Raw genomic sequence first — 22,189 nt, forward strand, 5'->3', positions numbered from 1 at the left:
GACGTTGCGCTTCCGTTCCTCGGATTTACGTCATTTATTCGGCGCACTGCTGGCTCCTCCCGCGCGGTCGAACTCCGGTTCCTGCTGTTCTGGAAACATACCAAAAGCGAAAACTCGCGTTACTGCGGATGCAAAGGCTTAAAATGCTTTCTGTTTCGGGGCTGGGCTGGGGGCCGAGGGGGAGACGGTGAGGGGGTTAAGCGCAAGCCGCGAACAGACAGAGGTAGAATCGTGAAAGCGCAGGACTACGCAATGCACAAGCACGCATGAGCAACGACGGGGCGTTTTTACCAGTGTCGAGAGATCGGCGTACGTCGCGAATCCGCCGAGAGAACATCGAGCAACGGGCACACGTTGCGCCTCGTCGGTACACGGGGATACGCCGGATGGTGAAGGCGTTTTCTTCGCGCGACCCGCGTCCGTTATAAGCGAGATATTAACCGTCGGTAATCATCGACGCTGACGTCGTCCTCTTTGCGCTCTCGCCAAACGTCTAGTCGTAACGCGAATACCTCATTTATATTTAATACAGACGCGCTCGGAGTTGAACACAGCGAAAATATCAATGATAAATATATCCGGTATCCAGAGCATATATAAATATATATGCCGTGTACCATCGGTATTATTAAAATATCATAGATATCCTTAATCGACTCCTAGGTGAATAGCATCGCGACATCGCGGGTGAGAGACGCCGTATAATTTAATAATTCCAGCCGTGAAAACTCGCAATAACTCTTCGCGATCTTCTGCGTACATTAGCCGGAGAAAAACTGTGTTTGCTTATGTGCAGTATAAACATCGGGCGCGGACTGCTCGGTGAGAGAAAGAAAGAGAAAGAAAGAGAAGGGGGGGGGGGGGGGGGCAAGAATGAAGGGAAAAGGGGGGGGNAGTTGGCGAGGAGAGGATGGCCGTGCATTTTATGTACGACGTAGAGACAGTTAAGGCGAAGAAAAAGGCACGCGGACGGGCGGGCAGGACTGTAGTACAATTTTCCGTCGCGCAAGTAAGCCGCTTACGAAAAGCGGGCTCGAGTCGCCGTTTCTCATGTTACCTGGCGCGAGTTATGGCGACGTATGTGTGCGCGTCCGGCGCACACACCGGCGTAAGGGTCGCGCCGCGTCGCGACGCGCCGGCAAAGAAAAACGTTTCGAGCGGGATCGTTTGTTTTCACCGGGATTCCGCGCGTCCGCCGAGAATCGCTGAAATAACGCCGGGCGCAAAGACTCCGCGAAGTCTCGCCGTCACTCGGCGCGATAATTGTCACGTGTGAGAGACGCCGCGTCATTAAAAATTACTTCCCTTGGGGGGAGAGGGAGAGATATGCATATTGATAACACAATGAGGCCGTATAAATATATTAACTTGTGTTGTATCATTTATAATCACGCGCAGTGTAGATATAAAGACGGAAGCGGAATGTTTTCGAGAGCTGATTAATTAGTAATTAATGAGCCGTATCGTGTACTCCAATCTACAATTTCATTCAACCTCGCGATTTTACCGGGAAATTTTTCGACGAAATTAATGTCGATTTTTCTCGGTGGGAAATTTCTTTTCGCGCAAAAATCTCTTACGTTACGTTTATTATTTTTAGAGCGTGGGAAACGATATAAACGATGGCGCATCTGACAAATATGCGAAACAGGATACGTTAAATATCGGGAACGATCGATGCAATAATGTGAAACGTGTTATGCGGTAAATGCAATCCGAATATATATTCCGATAATATTCAGATATATGAATACAAGAGCGACACCGATAATCAGATAAATTCCAATAAACTCGACAGTTGATAGTTTAGAATTAGAAAACCGATCGGAGAATATGTTGCGAATAAACTTGCACCGCATGCGAGAGATACGTGATAAATTGCCGCGTCCAGGAAAGAATGTGCAGATTCAGCTTTAACCTTTATCTGGGCACACCGAGTCCCTTTTTTGTTATTTTTATGCAACTATCGGATTTATTTTGTTCGTTTGTTCGCGTTGTCTGCACAGTTCGTTTGAAATATTTCAATTCTCACTCGCTGTCGGTATCTTTATTAACCCGGAGTTATTCGTAATTCCACTGCAGCATTAAACGCGCGTCGTATTTTCGCTCGCGCTTCGGTATACTTTTTATAATTATTTTACAAGAGATTCCTGTGTGTGTATGTGCGCAATCTGAACCGCGCCTCAGAGATGGAATATTTTCACGTTATCGCTATATATATAAAACATATTAAAGGGTATTAGTATTAAATGCCGGTAATAATATTAAGCGTCGTTAATATTATATTTCACAAGTACACAGCGCGTGTTAATTCGTGAATGTTGACGAGGTATCATAGTCAATTATTGTAATAGCTCTTTATTACAGTATCGTTAAATAATCATTCCTTTGAAAAACTGGTTCTTCCGGTCTCGCGGAAAGCGTATCACCGGGATAAAGGTTAACGCGGTGGCCGTGCATGTCGCTGAATCAGATTGCGTCTACTGTTGATCCCGGAATGAGTCGTTGATATCGTCTCGCGACGCAGACGCGAAACTTTGATCGGGAAAAACGAACCTCGGCCGGCTTTATTAATAATTATTACGTACGAGGCGGAGCCGGTCAGGCACGACTAACGTACTGAATCTTCTCTCTTTCTTTCTCTATCGCTTTCGTGATTCGCTTTCGTGCTCGAGAGCCTGCACTCTCTCTCCCTCCATCTATCTCTTTCGCTCGCTCGCACGCTCGATCTTTCTCCCTCGCTCTCTCCCTGCTGCCGGTCGAATCGATATACGTGCACGAATGCGGCTTCGAGCTTCGTCCACTTCTTCTTTCACGTGACTACCGCAGGAAAGAGGGCCGACCGAATCAATATCTCACACAGACGTTTCGACCTCGTCGTCGCTGCGAGCTCCTCCGTACCTTCGAAGGTCGTTCTCATCGTCCGAGCCGAATCCGGCGATGCAAAACGACTGAATCCCTAATTAACCTCCCTTTTCTACCGTGCCCCCGACCGACCGACCAACGCGACGTGCATCTATCCCGTCTCCGCTGTGTGCGCGTGTGCACGTGAGAGAGCACGTGCATCGAGAGCGCGAGCGCGCTACATCGCGACGCGTTCGACAAGAACGGTTGATCGACACACACTCGGCGTGTATCAAATTATACGGGACCTTGACGGAGCACTCGACACCTTCTGACTCTCCTCGAGTGTCGTTACGAGTTGCGGCGAAGGCGGAATTTGTCGCGCTACACGGATCGAATGATAATATTGAGAACTTCAATGGCGCAACAATCCCGCAGAATTAATCGAGCGCAAAGTCACCACGGATTTGTGATCTTAACCCTCTGACGGCAAGGTGGATTTTCAACGTATCTAGGAGAGTAGGCAAGTTGGATCCCATGCTTTGTTTTGTTTATTTCTCATGTAATCAACGTACAAAAGGGGCAAAAGAAGTAAGCAATAGCATGGAATATTCCTGAAAAAGAGAAACAGCGCGCTATAGAATAAACAAGTCGTAGGGTCATATTCGACCTCAACCTTGCCGTTAGAAGGTTAACACGCGTGCAATTCAGTCGAACGTTTTGTTTCCCGACGATAAATACACGCGAGAATTAAGATGCGCTGCGAGAGAATTCATTTCTGTCATCACAGAGTTTATTTAATCGTTCGTCGACGTGTATTTATACTTCACATACTGTTAACAAGTTCGAAGTGCATACGACGGAAAGAGAAATATATCTGGCGCTGATTTCGAAACAGCGCCCCGGCAGGGCGGAATATTAGTTAGAAATGCGGTTTTCGTGTTTACGTGCTTTTATTTGTCGGCCGGTCCATTTATAACGTCGCCATTATAATGTACCGGTTGGATACGTGATTGCGGTCGATTGGACAAATCCGTTGATGCGAAAGATATGCCGACAGAGAGGCGGTTTCGATCGACAGAGGGTGAGTGTATGAACGAGGGAGAAAGTTACGTAAACAGAGATGCGCGCGAACGGACGAGAGAGAGAGAGAAGGAAAAGGCGAAAAAGAGGGGGGAAGAGAGAGAGAGAGAAAAAGCAGCGAGGTAGAAAAAATGATTTTTAACATTTCCAATAGATTGCGCCTGATTACCCGAGCCGCACGAACGGGCACGTGCAGTTCTGCACGCATACAACCATGTGTGCATGAGCACGACTCATTCGACGGGTCTCCCTTTGTGCGCGGAAGCGAGAGTAAGTAAAATAAAAAAAAAAAAAAAAAAGGGGGGGAAAAGGAAAAGCGAAATTAACGGAATGAAACAATGGGAACGACCGGGCTTAAGGGTTGCTACCGGCTGTGTAATGGAATTAGGTCCGATTAAATTAGCTAAAAGGATTTCGGGTATGTACCGAAGGAGCAAACTGCGTTTTCGATATTATCGTATTTCTTTCTCGTGCCTGCGGATACGGCTCCTCGGTGCTCCATTCGCGCTCCTAATGCGACCCTGATAACCACCGTGTAACTCACATCCGTACAGAGTTCTCCGTACACCGGGGTCCAATTATTTCTCTTATTTCCTAACCGACCGGATGAAATAGAAGTTGACCCCATCGTCACACTTTTCGGCTCGGTTGTCGTCTAAAAGACGGCAGAGAACCAGAAGAGAAAGAGAAAAAGAGAGAAAAAGTTGCATCACCACGTTGGTTATATTTTTATAAATTTTCATCGACCACAATTTTCCGAAATATAAGTTTCCACTGTACGAGATTACATCACTAAATTAAGAATCGAGTGATTGTTCATACTGTCAAATTTGAAACATTCATGCTCAGTCTGAAATATCAAGATGACGAAATAATGCTTTCGCGATAAGTATATAAGTTTACAAGTTACTATTCTACAAATCTCTTGCATCGTTACGATTTCGACATCCGTATTTCAGCAGATGAAGCAACTTGAACGAGCGCAGATTAGAACTCGAGTTATTCTTGTAACTGTCCGTAGCTACGTATATGGAGCTTTCGATAAGTTTATTTCGAAGCACAGAAGAGGATACAGAAAGGAGAAGAGAGAGAGAGAGAGTTGTGAAAAATATCCAACGAAAGAGGCTCTCTCCCGAGAGCTTTTTCGCGGAGCAACGAAGATCTGAGCAAACACGATGCGCGTACGGCAGTAAGTGGATCTTTTTGAAGGGGTTTAGAATTCATGCAGGAACGTCTCGTAAAATAAGACACGACTGCGCGCCCCGGCGCGCGCGGTCGCGCTACCGAAGCGCCGCTACAAATTCGTATGCGCCGATGTGCTATTTTCCGCTCGTGCTTTTTTGCATGCACATTCTTTCATATATATGTATATATAACATTTTCGAGGGAGAATCCGGGACTAGCGAGCAGACAGCACCGCTATCTTTTTGTGCACACGAGAAAGTGTGTGTATGTGTAAGAGAGAAAACGATTCCCGCTCTTCCGCATCAGCAAACTGGCGTGGAAGTTGCAGGAAGACCGGAAACACACCGCGCCCGGCCGAGAGCGCGCGCCAGCCGAATTTCGTTCATTAAGGAAGTTACCGGCCGAACAAAGTAGCGCGGGCGCAAGAAGTAATTGACATTCACAGGTCTGTATCGCGCCTGGATAATAACCAGGCTGCGCGAGCACGCGGGATGCAATTTGTTTTGTAACGAGCTCGCCCCGACTGCGAATTACGCGAATCGCTATTTCATCGGGCGCAATTAGACGCCACTTCGGAGCCGCGCCGTGTAATCGGCGGCAGCATTGTCGGGGGAGTTGCGCTCGTGAACAAAAAAAAAAAGACATTCTGCGAACTTTGGTTTCTTCGCACACATCGGGTATGAATTCGAGACACCTTCTTATCGATAATGTACAGATAGAAAATTATAGTTAGTTTCGACATCAGACATATCCTTTAGCCACAAAAATCAGAAGAATCATTTTTCCAATAAGTGTTATTATAATGTCAATGATAATAACTTTGCATGTATGTTGCTACTACTATAAAATATGTTTGTCGCCGAAACTATTCGTATGGAAATTTCCCAAACATTCCATTAGCATAGATTCTGATCGGATTACCCAAACTTATTCCAAATAAATATAATTTTATAATATTGCGACACTAATTAGATACATATTTTTACCCCAATTATAAGAAAGCTTTAGGAAAACTTTGGACAGAGCAAATGAAATTTGTCTGGGTTTCGCATTTAGAATCGCAATTTTATTTGGTTGGTTAATTGGAACAGATCCCAATTAGATCCCATAAAATTTTCTATATGGGGAACCAGATAGATCCCATTTTTCCTGTCCAAGATTTTTCACACAGAGAGCATTAGGAGCAGACTTTTCAAATGTCAGAGAATGGGATAGCCATCGAACTAGAAAAATTAATCTTTTTCATACATAATTGTAAATTATTGGAAAGCGTGTTAAATATTTAATATGATGTTACAGATTTATATTTAAAAAAAATATACAATATATTATTTCACTTGAGATATTTATAATTTATTTCAAAAAGAGATTGAGCAAAATAATTAAGATGACTTGAGTACATTTTTAAATACACGCTTTTTAGGTATTTAGGTATTTATATTTGTAAAATACGCGTAAATACTAAAGGCTTTTCAGATATTTTTTCAATATAAATATAAAATAGAAATAAAAAAAAAAAGAAACTTTAGATAAACGTTGGACAGAAAAAGGGAAATCTGTTTTTCATTTAGAATTGCACTTTTCAAATATTATATCTCTAATCCGAATCTTCATCGATTTCCCAATCAGAATCCATCATTTTTTGGGGAAATCGGAATATATTTCAATCAAATCTCAGACAATTTTCTATCCGAGTGACTATAATTTTCTATCGATGTGGCTGTAAAATTTTCGCGATGCTGAAAACGACCGGGCGCGACTAATGGTCTGCCGTTAAATATTCACGAGAGATCGATTCCAAATTCGTCGTAGAATCTGTAATAGAAATTTGATACTGCAAAAGTGGAACGCTCTTCAGATAGAACTGTGACCCAGATTCAGAGTATGGAAAATCGTTAATTAGAGTTAATTAACCGACCGTCGTCCGTACCAAGCTCGAGGCAAGGTTTTATAATCCCAGGCGGGAGCGTTTCGGCTGTTAACATGACTCGATTTTTCATACGCAGCATAAATGCGGACGAAGTGACGTGAAAACCGTGCGCGCACGCGCGAGGCAACGAGCAAAACAAACGAAAAATTAAACGTCTGAAATTTATGCCAACGTAAGCTGTATCAAGCGCGCACGGTATCCGCAGTTTTGTTTCGCTGAAGAGCAGGCGATCCGCGCGCGCGCACACACACACACACACGTGTGTACAGGCGTACAAATATCGCGCGTAAGCAATTCGTGTCATTTACATTTTCATATTTACCCTCAGCTGAAAATGTGCCGATGTGGTAATTCGCGCCGAGAATACACCGAATGTCGATACGCGCCCGTTCGCTAACTCATCATCAAGCGTACGAGGAAAAAAGAAACGACTTGGTAGACGTAGGAATAGATATAGGTAGGTGGGCGCGAGGCCCGGATTTTGCCTTCGGAAAATGCGGGACAATGAGAAAGTTCCGCGCCAAAGCGAAGTGCACCACGCACATAAAGCCGCGGCATTATCAGCCGAATGGAAAACAATGGCGGTATCGATCGTCGATTCGCGAGCATGCATCCGGCTCGAGCGCGGCGCCAGTGCCGCGAATGCACAACCGGCTTTACGCTCGCACTTTCGGGACTTAAGTGCCTATGAACTAACAAGTTGCCGCATCCGTCCGTGATTCCACGGCGGCGGGACGCGTATTTCGTGAAATATTCACAGGTTGGCGGAAAAAAATTATTACCGATTTTAATTCAATGAAACTTTAAACGAACTCGATGTCATTTTCCACCGTAATTATACCAGGTTCACGGTAACACGGCGCAATGAGAGAAGGAGGAATAATATAGTAAAAAGCTATTCCATACAAATGAAATTTTCGACGGAGAGTTAATAATAAATTATCGCTACTAAATATCATATGATAATACGCCGCTTGGTTAAGAATCTCCTTCATAAGCGATATTAATTCCCCGAGCGAATAGAGGAGAACATAACGATAAACATAACTTTGGACGACACGCGTAAACCCGTACATTCTCAGCTTAAGGGAGTGCGAATAACACAGTCCCGTGGGAGAGCCGTACGTCGTTAAAAAATTCCAAACAGCGCGGGGGAGGTGAAATCAAGGAGAAAAACGTTCGGCGCCGATTCTCATTACGTACAAACGAGGACATCGCGCATTGGGGTGTGTCCGTTTTCAACAAGTCCCCACGTGCGGGACCGACCGCCGCTGCCTGCCGGAAATGGTCGCGCGCAATTACACGGAGAATATTTCTCGGCCCAACGAGCCTTCATGCGCTCCTTGTTTTTGGACTAAAAGCGCGTCGAGTGCGTGCGCGCGCGAGATCAGAAACGGGATAATCTGCATTCGCATTAAAAAATAACGTGTATATACGTCCCTCTGGAAAGTTACCCTCGGCGGAAAGTTACCCTCGGGTCGCACCATTGGCGCGAATTACTGGGATACGACGGAAACTCCGTTTATTAGAACCGCGAGGCACGTGCACCGGCGAACGAACGGTGCGCGATGGGAGTTTTTTTTTTCATTCCCCCGAATCTGTGGATACCTGATCACGCGCAGATGGAAATGCAAATTGCGCACCAGATGATAAATGCGTACATAGCGAGGCGATTAAAATTCCGAATAGAACTCAATAAAGCCGTGCCCGCTGATGATTCGAAGTTACGACCGCCCATAAAATTAGCGACCGTATTGATAAACGTAATAAAAACGCGATTAAATGAGCGTGCATCCGTTACCGAATGAAATGAGGAACATATAATTGTGCAAATTAACGACGTGAAAATGCGAAGCGACAGCCTTTTTTCGCTGCCGTGGACAATCCGGTATTTTCCATTCGCTATCTGACCTGTGCCGGGAGTACGATATCTTTCTAATATCAATGATGGAGCTTTCTCGATATCGAAAACGGTGTCCCGGATTCGAATATGCCCCCCATCCCACGGTCGAAGGCACTGAATTCGCGAGAATACAGGCGTGCAGGCCATTTCTTCGGCACGGCGGCGGATCGTCGGGTGAAGTACAATTAGAACGCGAAATTGGTCGTGCGCGAGCGAGCGAGGGGTTAAAAAACCGCTCAAAAGCAATTTGACGTGGCGCGCTGGATGCATCGGGCCGCTTTGAAGCCATAAATTTGCGGAGGGGGAAGGGGGCGCGATCGCGGGGGCGACGGCGGCGGTATTCGCCGTCCAATCAGACGTCGCGCTCGGGCTGCTCGTTCATGCATTTCAACGCTTGCAAATCATTCATTCCGACTCATTGTCGGGAAGTCGGCCGCGCGTTGTCACGCCACGCAAAATGCACACTCTCTCTGTCCCTATTTCTCTTCGTTACTCTCGTTCTACCTCTTTCTCTCTCTCTTCGTCTCTTTTTCGCTACCGCCGCGCGCCATGAAATTCCTCGGAACAGAGAGCGAGGGGAATACCATGCCCTTGAATATTTATCGTCCCCGCGGGATCGAATTTTGCGCAGACGAGTGCCGCGTATTAACGCGAAAACGTGGTCATTACGACGCCACCGAGCTGCGAATCGGAAAAACACCGCGTTATCGAGGATCGTACGCGGAAAAATTATGCGTCGACGCGGAAGGACCGAGGGAGATCGCGCGTCGAAAATGTTCCTCTCTCTCTGCCGTGGCATTGATCGGGTTGTTTGATTTATACAACTATTTAACACAATCCACAAGTATGTGCATGAATAGTTCCCGCCGCTCGCTATATGTTTAATTATGTATCTGCTTGTGCTTATATTAGCTTATATTAGCTGTTAACGATTGAGTTCCAGTTGCCAACGTGATTTTGATTGCGCAAAGTTAATCTACACGCAAACAATAACGGTCCACGTACGTGAAATTTAATCATGATTTATAAATAATCCGGATAGAAGCGATAAAAATAGTGCTCCTCTGCTTCCCGTTATTTATCCATTAAAATCTGAACGAGTTTAAAAGTTGCCTGAATTCCTGAATTATTTCGATGTAAACATGTTTTTCGAACTCCATTGCCTATCTTCATTAGCGATCGTTCTATCATCCCGAGCGGTAGATAGAGCGGAATTTCCAGCGGGCTTTGTTATTGCGAAAGCGAGCGCGTGCGATCAAAACTCGATCACATAATTTTTCACCTACCGGTGGAGGAGAGTGAAGAGTGAAAATTTGTGCGCGAATATGCCCGGAATCGTCGCCGGGTAACTTTTATTTTCGGCGCGCGTTACGGCGAGATTCGATTGCGATTGAAATTCGCGTGAGCTTCGAAAACGATGAAAAACGAAGGGCGAAAGAGTTCACTGACTGTCGCGCGATCAAGCCCGCAATCGAGTATCGAGTGTACCGCGACCGTCCGGGTGCGTCAAACAATGCTTGCGACACGGTGCATACTGGAGCTGTATCGGCTATGAACTCGGGAATCGTTCACAGATTGCGAGGAGAAGGTTAACAGGCCACGACAAGAAGAGGGGCGGACGACGGGGCGAGACGGAAGGAGGTCTGGGTAGGAGGAACCGGGGGAGAGATGGAGGGAGGGAGGCTGGCTACAGCGAGACTGCGAGTTCGTTCGAGCATCCAAAAAAGGGGAACGCAAGAGCGCCCGTGGATTTACGTTGATGTATCGCCCGAGGTGAGCGAGAAAGAGAAAGGATCCGGGAAAAGGAGGGATGGAGGGAGAGAGGGCTAGCGGAAGGGAGGCAAAGCGCGGACGGAGGGGAGAAATATTTGTAGGTTATGCCGGCGGGTCAACGCCACCCGCCTCTTCCTCGCGGGAGCGCAGCCTGTCATGAGACTAAAATTAAAACAAGGCACAGCTCGATACCAGCACATATGTATGCGTGCGTATGTGTGTGTGAGCGCCTGTCTTCCTAGAGATGATCGCGATACTTTGTTTCGCAGCGCTATCGATACACTGTTCGTTACGCTATTCCCGACAACGGTAATTAAACTTTCACACTGGCTAGGTATCAAGACGTGTAAGGCAGTTCTTTTTTTTAATTCGAAACCCCGGGGAGCGCGCGATCATAATTTTTGAATATCCCGTATACCACTGGTGATGTTCATCAATTATTTGCGCATCGAAACTAGCGCGCAATTACAGCGAGTTTCTTGATTATCAGTAGCCAGTCGGACACTACGAGAGAGGTATCGATTCGAGCAAACTCCCGATATTGAGTTTACGTATCCATCAATATCGATCTTAGCTCTAAACTTCGCGGAACTGAGGAAACGGCGTTAAAGTTGTATTATGCCGACAAATATAAATGAAATATGATGGAACGAACGTGAGATATATATATATATATATATTCCGCGATCGGAACGGAGAGCGAAGAATCGCGCGATAACAGGTCGCAACAGGTACGTGAATTTGATTCGCATAAATCGCTGAAAAATTGAAGATACGTTTCAACAGAACGAGCGAGCTCGGAACGCGAGTGCAAAATGCGGAAAGACGATCTTGCAGTGCGCACTGTCAAGTTGACGGTTAAGATGCCGCGGAGTTAATACCCTGTGCTGCCAGCATCGCCGCCTCTGAGCGCCGTTCCCGCTTTGTGCGCTTTCAGGCGCGACAACTCGCGCTACTCGACGTTACGCGCGACCCTCGGAATTACGCCGCCACCCTCGAGTATGCACGCGTCAGTGTATCCCCCTCGTTGCCAAACTTTTCCCGCTAAAGATTAATGTATACAAAGTGTACCGTAAAACGCAGCAATCGGTAATACGAAACGGCAATCAGCCGTATTCTTCAACTTCTTACGGGAAATTCAATTATATAAGACTGCTACTTCTCTCTCCCTCTCTTTTCTCTTTTTCCGTCGCGGCTTTCAGAGAGATCCGATATTAAGTATCCTCCGTAATTTAATTAATCGAACCGAGTCTCCGTCAAAACAAAGTTCCCTTGTAATTAACCGAGAGACAAGGTTTTGTAATCAATTTTCAACCCTGCAGCTTAATTCGTCGACACCTTTTAATTCTCATTATTAATTAAGTCCCTAATTAAACACTTACGTAAGTTTCCGTTCACGCGCAAATCGTTCTCGCCATCAACTGACGCATTTTACGATACATCGCACTTCTCGCTTTTATATCGCGTATCTCTTTCTCTATCTGGCCTTCGAGATCTATCAACCGGTCGAACGCTCCTTTGGAACGAGAGCTGCTGGCGGAAGTGGAGAACCCGCAGGCTTGATGCGCCCCTTTCGAATTATCGATCGGTGTGACCGCCGATAAGTTCACTGTGTCGACCGCCGAATCGACGCGATTACGTTACTCTAAAACGACTGCTGCACGAGGACATTAGAAACACATACGTCTATTACACAAAGTTAGCACATCGCTAACAATTTGTGATACTTTTTGAAAAAGGCTTTTTTACACTAACTTTCTCAAACAAAATTTGTATCTAGATTGGTTTTTATGTAATAATGATGAATTATTAATGCACTACAAGGATAATACTATTCAACATATTCGGAGCTTCGAAGCTTTGATATAATTCGATATTTAACGACCAAGTTCGAAGACTCGAAGTCAAGAATTATTCGAAGCTTCGAACTCTATTTGAAGATCCGAAATATAGGAACTGTTAATAGAACTAATTTTGGGAAGTGCAATGAAATGCTGTGCAATTAGAGATTATCAGTTTAAACCAGATAACATTAAGATGTCCTAAGATGTCGTAAAGACCGTCCTTTATACGTCTTGTTTAGGTATCTTTAATTCAATTCTGAGATTAGTATCTGTTTAATTTAAAACAAAATAAATGAATAAAGCACAAATAATAAACAACAAATCTCATTAAGTTTATCCTTAAATAAATGTAAATTTTGTCATGATATGCAGCAACATGACTCAATGAAGACAAATTCTTTAGGATAATAAATACTATTTACTATGGCTATAAAACGAACATGCGTAATTTCTAGTTCTTGAAATATCGAATATTCAAACATTCGAATATCCAAATGTATGAATTTTCACACTTCAAAATTACATTAATCGAATATAAAGTGTCAAAATTTCAAAAATTCGAAAATAATTTTTAGGCATAACGTACTAATCTTTAACGCTACCCTTCTATACTAATGCTTCAATGTAAAAAGAGAAGTTACTGGTAAAGAAAATTCATTTTTACAGAAAACTAATAGTCGAAAATATAGAGTAAGCCATTTTCTTAAAGGCTGTAATCTCAATTCACATCGTAGCGACGGGAATTTCTCGCAATCCCAGTTTTAGAAATACTTGGCGTTTTATTCCCGCTACTCAAGTCATTTATCTTCATAGTGCGAATTGCTCGCAGCGTTGCGCACACAAAAGTCCTTTAATTTAAATTAAAAATTTTATACGTATTAGAGAGAGGATCTTCTTCCCGAAATAATCTCGTACTTCACGGAACATGATAAAATTGGATTTCGAGAAACTTGCGCTAATACTTCGTGTCAGGTATGACCGTTGAACGGCGCATTGAAGAGACGATCGCTGTCCGAATTCTAAATTAAACGAAATAATGTTTCATTTTTTTTTTTACAGAAAAAAGTCTCAAGGCCGGTACGTGGGCATTTTATCTGAAATAGTTTCGTCTGCGTTGCGTCACAGCCCATAAAACAATCCGCTTCCGCGGCGCAATCGCTTCTACACATCTACACGTTCGCCGACGATGATGTCACGGGATAATTCTCCATGATGATGCCGCGGAAAGAAATGTGCGCAAGGGCATTTACTAACTCGACGTGTTAGCTTTTGGCCATTTTAACGTACGCTACACGCGGCGATATATTTCGACCGACGCTATCTCTCACCGGCGGCGGCCCGGCGCGACGCATTATGAAATTGCATTCCGCGACCTTTGATCGAATCACAGCGAGATCGAGTCGTAAACGCGAGTGCACGCGTCGGATTGTTTGCACAGGAATCACTATACTTCCCAAATGACGTAACTTCCGCCACGCAGCCTATCTGTACATGCGGCGCACTGAGAGCGCGCTCGAACGCGAGATGGAAATTAAAGCCGCGAATGTGAATGAATATAAAAGTAATGTGTAACAAATTAAGCGCTCATAACGCGCGTGCACGAGGTTTAATTAAAATTAACGCGCCTGTTTAATTAAAAGGGCTGCTATTAAAGTTTAAGTTAATCACTTCAATGCCACGTACGCCGTATGTATCGTAACGCGCGATGGTTCTTTTGTGAAAGAAAAAAGAGGGGGTCGTACCGTCGGCTTCACTTTCGAGCGTCGTGTTGCGGCGTTTCACGTTCGTCGAATAATAGAACGCTCATAAATATTGACGATAATAAAACAAGTAAGAGCGAAACTCTAACGAGAATCTATTCTGTACTTCTAGATTTCTATACTGTCTATAGAGAACACGCAGATGTGTATTCTAGTTGCTACAATAGCTGCCATATTACAGTAGATACACATATAGATATATTCTTCATACAATATATGTACATATAAAAGATGTTGAAAAAGCGCGAGGTGCGGTGACGTATGCGCGCGTGCGAACTCGGCGCCTCACGCTATCGGGGGAACACGCGCGTTGTGCAACGCGCAAAATTTCCACGCGGCGCGTGAAAGTGCGCGTCAACGAAAGTAATAGCCACCTGTCGAGCCACGGTAACGAACGTGTCACATCATTATGAACATCTGTCACATCTGTCATGCTTGCCGAACATCCTAGTAAACTTGGCCCGGTTCTATTGTGAAAAACGTATCGATTACACGGGTCTAACTGTACACGAACCGACGGTCGGGTCTTCGGTAGGTAGGTAGATAGCTCAGTCAGCTTGTTGGTAGGTAGGTAGGTAGATAGGTAGGTGGGTGGGTAGGTAGGTGCGATTTCCTTCTGGGCACTGTAAACACGCGGAAACTGACTAACGCCGGCGTTAGAAAAAGGGTCGCACGCGGTCACGAAGAAGTGAGGAAGGCCTCAATGGAATAAAAGATGCCGAGGTTGAAATGTCAGTGGGATACGCCTGTGGAAGGCACTATAATTTGATGCGTTTGAACGTGGGTGTGCGTCACTCGTTCATTCGCGACGCATTTACACGCGGTTACCTGTGCGCATCTCTTTTCTTCCTCCACTCTACCTCCTCCTTCTCTTTCTCCTCGTCCGCCTTCTCCCGTCCCCCCATCCCCCTTCGCATGAAAATTATCCACCCGCGTTGCGTCACGTAGAAAAAATATACCGTGGTCGGCAACGGCGAGCAGCTACGAGAAACGCGATCCGACCGGGGACACCAACGGCGGTGCGTGATGTAAATGCGTGCGTGTAAATATCGTGCGACTCGAATCGAGACCGTAAAAACGAAGCCGAACGAGAATCCCAGGTTCGAATGAACGAAGGGACTTCGAATATCGCGCGTCCCCTGTAATTTTGACTTTTGCTCCGGTCGTGCGAAAACGTACAGACGTTGCGCGTATTTCGCACGCAGATTCGCGCGCGCGCGTGCTGTTTAAGTTGAAATTCGCTTTAAATCCGTCCACAATCTCAAAATCCATTCCAGCCAATCGGCGAAATTAGCGGTCAATTGAACGTAAATGAGAAAATAAATGATACCTTCCGTGTTATTGATAATTCTCGCAAATTAATATCGTATAACGCGATCGCGATAATGAGACTCACTGCACAGAGGGTATCTTTGATCGTCGTTGTAACGCTGCACGAAAAACTGAGATACCGGACTATCATCTTTATTCCTACGATTCGTCACCTCTGAAAAATGTATCTCGCGACTAATAAAGCGATAGATTATTCGAGAAATGTACTCTAAATAAATAAATAACTTAAAAAAAGATCCGAGTAAGCTCACTTAACAACTTGTTTAAGGTAATTATATATAGGACATATATCATCAATTATATAATTGTATCAGTTATAATTGCACCATCATCCACAATTATGAGACATTCTGTATATATAAAATAAATATAAAACTTTTACTATCCGGTCTATTCTTCTTAGCTACGCTTTCGACGTCTCTCCCTCCTTCTCACTCACTCACTCACTCACTCACTCACTCTCTCTCTCTCTCTCTCTCTCTCTCTATCTCCTCTCACTCTTTTCTAAGCGCGAATATAAACTGCTCTAAATGCAGATGTAATAATGGATGAGAAGAAGATTTAAATTAACGAAAAATCGCTTGGCGACAATGAGGTTAAAGAGGCCTTCAGAGCGTCATTATTTCAAGATGCCGAATATAACTAAGTTCGGGCGACGATATAACGAACGCGACCGACGAGAAAGATGCAAATTTACATACTTTATCCGGCCGGCGACTTTCCAGCTGCGACTAACATGTGGTCGAGCCCGGGCGTTTTACGCGACAAAAATGTCCGCCCTGAGATCTTGAGATACGTGACGTCACACCATTTCACGGGGACGCAGCTCGCGATTCCTTACAATACGCTCCAAGCACCTCGAGATATATCACGCGACCGCGCACGCACACACGTTTCCTGGAGCGATAACGCGGCGAATTCGCGATAAATCCGTGCGAGACACGAAAATTCAGGTTACACGTCTCGCAGCCGATCGCCGTTGAACAACTGACGAACGAAAGTTAGAAGGACACGCGAAGCGAGCCATACGAGAGAAGCGACGGCTAGCGCTGGTATGCGTTCCGAAACTCGAGCGACGTTTTATCACGCTGTTACGAGATAAATTCAACGAGTTCGACCGACGTGCACGATAAAGATAAACCGCGACCGAAAACTCCGATCAGCCTTGCGCGCGCGCTCGGTGGCCAACCGTCTCCAACTGGCGCTTGAGATATCTCAATTTCCGGTCTTTAAAATCCCGGCGTCCGTCGCGCACTTCGCCCTGTTTCACGATGCGCGCGCAATAGCGCTCGGGTAGTTAACTTCAGCCGGCAATTTCGCGCGTCATCTTAACGGTCGCGAGATGCCTCTAGTCGACAAATATTCATCGTCGTATCGCAAATCGTGATCCCGATTAATATCACTTTTCTCCGTGTATATTTAACCCTTTGCACTCGAGGACTCCGGAGCGGATCTGCATGGACGATCGAAGCATGGAAAAAAACCTGTCGCCGCGCATCGAAAGGCGAGACGAGAAGCGACGCGTGAAACAACGTTCCGAACGGCATGTTAACCTCATTTTTTCGACGGGATCGCGGCGGAATGTAAGTACCTTTCACGTGCATTGTGTGCTATAGTTTCGGGTATAATATACACTGCACTATCGAGCGACGTGAGGCATTCCCTTTTGCGTGTGCGTATTCATAACCTTTCTTTTCGGCGATACCATTTTCTATTTACGCTCGACTGAATATTTCTCGGCGGTGCATTTAAAGGCTAAGTGTGTCAGGCTGCCAATATGGAAATCGTCGCTTAATCGAATCTGCGGGATATCTCGAGCAGAGGTCCTTTTAATAGCGTCCTCGATTGCAGCGATGCGAGTCGCGTCGGGAGCAATATCCAACTTTCATGAATTTATGCTTGATTTCATGGAGAATGTATCTGACGTGTGTGTGTGTGTGTGTGTGTGCACGCGCGTAAAAAGTGCTTGCGGTGTATTTTCGACCTGCCGTTTCGCATTTGACTTTTAGATTTTAATAATGGAGTTTCACCTCTCCGGTGGAATACGAGATTATGAAAATCGAAGCGAGTGAAATTGCCATCTCTTCCGAACCGATCCGCAGATCACTTCGATCCGGGAACGCTACAAGATTGTAGGACGGCCGCCCGCGGCTGTGATAGTGCAAAGTGCAAAACTACCTGCGTTTCTTTCTCTATCATTTATTCCCTGTCCATCTAATAATTGCCGACACGAGTTACGAGTGACGGTATTTTCCGAGCACTGTGCTCCAAATACGACGAGCGGTTAGATTCTCACCTGCGACGTTAAACAACTGCGACGCTGTCACCGGTATGTACATCGTGTATCTTTTGTTTTCATCGATTGCACACGCGAGTGGACGTGACATTGTTGTTTACCACGCCCCGGCGGCGCGCTATTTGCGAAAGTTCGAGATATTAGCGAGCGGCGCATATCGCGATAACGCGGCCGATCTAACCCGCTCTTTAAGATAACACTGGCAGAACGCGGTAAACACATCGACAACGCGGCTTTCGAATTGGATTTCGGGAAAACGCGGAGCAGCGACGTAAAAAACAACGTGACGTCACTCGGTTTGAGCGTGGCCGCGTGTATATACATAGATATGTGTACGTGTGTATACAAAAGCTCACGATACACGGCGCCCACGCGGAGAGCAAACGTCATCGCTGGACTTGCTCGATCGCCCTATTCGCGTATTTACGACCGCGTAATCTACGCACGCATCTACACCCACACACACGCGAGAGAGACAGACACATGTATACGCAGAGGTAACACGCGTGCACGCACGCAGGTAGAGGTGCGCCTAGGTAAACCACACATAAGGGGGAACTTTTTGAGTGCGTTACCTTGCTCCGGAACACGCGGAGAGTTCAGCCGCGATCTTGCCGTGATGTTGGCGTTCACCTTGACGACGGGGCGAGATCTGCTCACGAGATCGGCGAATAATCAATTCTCGTTGCGTTCCTCTTCGGAGTCGGCGGACTCCTCACCGATCAACAAAACACAAAGAGATAGCCGGGCACTTTACAAGATATCCCGCGAGCGGCTCCGTCGAAACACCACTCTGCTCTCCGAAAACGTCTGACAAAACGTGCGCTCTCACTTTACCGCTGAACTCCGGTCTCTCGCAGTCACGGACGACGTATCGTGTCCGTGCGTGCTGTGTATCGCGGATGGAAAAAACGACTGCTCTCTCTCTCCCTGCCTATCTTTCTCACACGTTAACCGGCTCGAATGCGCGCTGCTGACCCGGTTAACGTNCCAACTCATAATCAGCTTTCCCCGATCACACGAGCTCTCCCGTTTTTCCCGTCGGACCGCGCGTTCCGCCGCTTTCTCCCTTGCTCTCCCGGCTGCTGCCCGAACACTCTCTGCCTCAGCCACCCCTCGGGTTTCTTCTCCGCTCTGCTCTTGCTCCCCCGCGCGCACGATGTGACGGTCCGGAAATGTCAAACGTCGGCGGAGTTTTTTAACAGTTGGTACGAACAGCCGCTGACGACGATGGCACGAGCAATCTGAACGAACAGTAGCAACACAGCAACGACGACGATCTGGATGACGAAGACGGCGACGACGTACTACGTGTCGCGATGATGACGACGGCAGTAGTAGCGGCTGCGGCGGCGGCGGCAGCGACGGCGGCGGCGGTAGCTACGGCAATGGCGACGTACGTCGGGGCGACGGCGAACGACGACGTCGTTGATAACAACCGGTAAACGGTGAACGGAAACGGGGCGACGTGTGTATTATAATGCAGCTGACGGAAGCCTCGATGCGATTTTTGAGAGAGGGTGAAGAGGTAAAGGCGAGCGATGCTGGTTAGGCGACGGGATTGCGACTGCTTGCTGCTTGCTTGCTAGCCGCTAGCGGGGGCCTGGCGCGACAGCGACTGCTCGGCGGCAGCGCCCCTCTTTCACCCCTCTCCGCCTCCAGCGAACCCCTCCATCACGTTCGCGGCATATTCCCCTTTCCTCCCTAAAATCCCCCTTCATGCCCGTCGGCAGCTCGCGGTCTCCCTCCCGCTCGGATATCGTCGCGTCTCGCCCGCGCCTACGTAATTCGTTCCTTTCACTCTCTCTCTCTCTCGTCATCCCGCCACATTCCGACGTTCTCCTTCGCGCTGGAACATCTCTCTCTTTCTCGCTTGCTCTCTCGTTCGCTTGATACCCCCTCTGCCGCGCGCACCTTCCTGTCCACCCTCTCTCTCTTTCTCCCCGCTCCCCGAATCTATCATCTCGCTCGCATTCACTGGGTATCTCCGCTTTTTCCTTCCCTGTCCTCCCGCTACCATACATTCCCTCTCTCGTTCTGTCCACGTAGTCCTGCCATCTCACTCGCCTGCTAGATATCTCTTTTTCCTTCCCTATCCTCCCCCTCCAACCTTCTTTCTTTCTCTCTCCCACCGTCCCAGCGACTCGTGACAGTCTCGCTCACTCGCGCAGTGCCACGTAGCTACCGCCGCCGCCGTCGTTGCCGCCGTCGCCGCCTCCACCACCGCCGCCGCGACGTCGACGGCAGTAACGACGACGAGGCCGCCGACCGCCCCTCTCCGTAGCTCGATAAACCGCCTCGGCGCGCATGCCTGCGTTTTCCCCTGACCGCCCTCCCGCACCCCTATCGTTCCCCATATGACCGTAACTCCGTCTTCGTCTCGTTCCCGCCGCTTGGCGACCCAGCCTGCCCGCCTGCTTGCTCGCTCGCTGGAGAACCGGCAATGGGGTTACGTTAGATTTGGTCGCGCATCGCCTGCTGACTATCACGCTCGCCGCTCGCGGGTGGAGGGGTTTAGTCAGTCACCCCCCTTCCCTCTCGCTCGCAACGTCTCTCTGTCCGACGTCTTTCGCGGTCTCCTTCCGCTAGCACCAACACGCTAAAGGAGAACTTGCCGCGCGCGTATACTGTATGTCGGGGTAATCTTGTTTCACCGCGTGTGTAGGAGGGAGAGCAAGCAAGCGAGAGAGAGAGTGAGTCGAAGTCCGAATGCAGGATGACAGAGAGAGAGAGAGAGAGACGGAGCGAGAGAGTGGGAGGGAAACAGGCGAGATTCGAGGGAAATTCTTTATACCGACGCCGATGGTCTGAGCGCGCGGCTTTGCGTTGCGCCGCGCGCAACGGGAAGATCCTCGGATACAGGATGCGATACAGAACCGCCGGCGCATCGCGCGTATCGTTCGCACGAGCGCAATGCTCGTCGTGCGACCGGCGTTGCGCTATACGCTGATCGCAGATGATGACGTCCGAGGTAGCATCGCGAGAGGGAGCGCCTGAAATCGGATCATCTGGATCCGGATCTCCTGTCTCTCTCTCTCTCTCTCTTTCTCTCTATCCTTCTCTGTCGGTCCCCATCGCAGCCGAATTCCGGTGAGTCGTCTTATTGACTCCGAAATCCGAGTGGACGACTCGATTCTCTACAACCGCACTTTTCCGCGCGAGTTTCCGAACTGCGTCGAACGAGAGAGGGTGGCGAAACGAGGAGGGCTGGGAGAGGGGAGATATGCGAAATGCGACAGAACGTCGCATCGCGCTGTTATATCTGTGCTCGCTCGTAATCTCGCTTGTGGCATCCACGTGTGGTTTAACGCAGTGCTTCTCAAACTTTCTGATCCGACGAACGCTTAAATCCGTTGGAAAATCTCCAAAGCCCGACCGACTCGGTAATTAAAAGCTTCTGTCGCAAACAATTCGGGTTGCGGAGCGTCGAATATTATCCTTCGTTTTGAGGATGACGAGGCGAGCGCAGGGCAAAATTTGCAAATGAAGGATGAACGCGGTGAAAAATTACGCGCCGAATATGCAGTACGTCGTGGATTGTCGAACCGGTCTTATCTACCTAACTCTATTTAACGGAGAAGCTTATTATAATTCATTAATGATTGCACATTTTAATGCTACGATGTTTCTGACTCTAAAGCTTATAATTAAGCGCGTGTCGAACTAACCTTCACGGTTATATACTAAATATCTTTGCACAACTGAGCAGTCCGTTTCACTTTTTTCTCACGTTCATTACAACTTATTTACAAGAATTTCTTTGATATAGTGCCGCTTTTATCATTCATATTATTATAAAATAAATGACATCATGAATATTCAACTCATGAAAATTCATGGAACTACTTAAGTGTTAACACGTCGAGTGCCAGCGAAGTTGCTACTTTTCTATGCAATGACTTGGCTAATTTGTATTACGGTTCTCGTTTTAGCAAATAATCCCGAGTATACGTTCCCACTCTTTAGATAATCGCTGAATTTATTTACTCGAGAAGATAACTTGCCTCGTAAACGAAATAACCGAGCGTCCTTTCCTTTGTCGGATCGCGATCTTCTGTAGAGGTAAGAAAAGAAAAAGAGACACGCGGAACCTGGAAAAATTAAAATTAATCAGACTACGTTAAAACGTGCGGAACGACTTCTTCGGAGTGGTGAGAGGAATTTACAATTCTAAAGCAGCCTTATGTGCTGCACCAGTTGAAAACACCGAGACTTGAAAGTACAGATAGGAAAAATGGA

The 22,189-nt window shown here is 46.9% G+C and overlaps 1 protein-coding gene across 1 annotated transcript in view; it reads right to left on the reverse strand.

Moving 5' to 3' along the window:
• LOC106742511 overlaps window positions 1-18,925 on the reverse strand; it is a 435,221-nt gene extending 416,296 nt beyond the window's left edge. Inside the window, exon 1 of the mRNA XM_014615502.1 lies at window positions 18,526-18,925. The gene's annotated coding sequence lies outside the window, so the exon portion shown is untranslated. The remainder of the gene's footprint in view (window positions 1-18,525) is intronic.
• Window positions 18,926-22,189: the final 3,264 nt, after the last annotated feature.

Source organism: Dinoponera quadriceps, unplaced genomic scaffold (genome assembly GCF_001313825.1).
Source record: "Dinoponera quadriceps isolate SergipeBrazil2010 unplaced genomic scaffold, ASM131382v1 scaffold113, whole genome shotgun sequence".
NCBI lineage: Eukaryota > Metazoa > Arthropoda > Insecta > Hymenoptera > Formicidae > Dinoponera > Dinoponera quadriceps.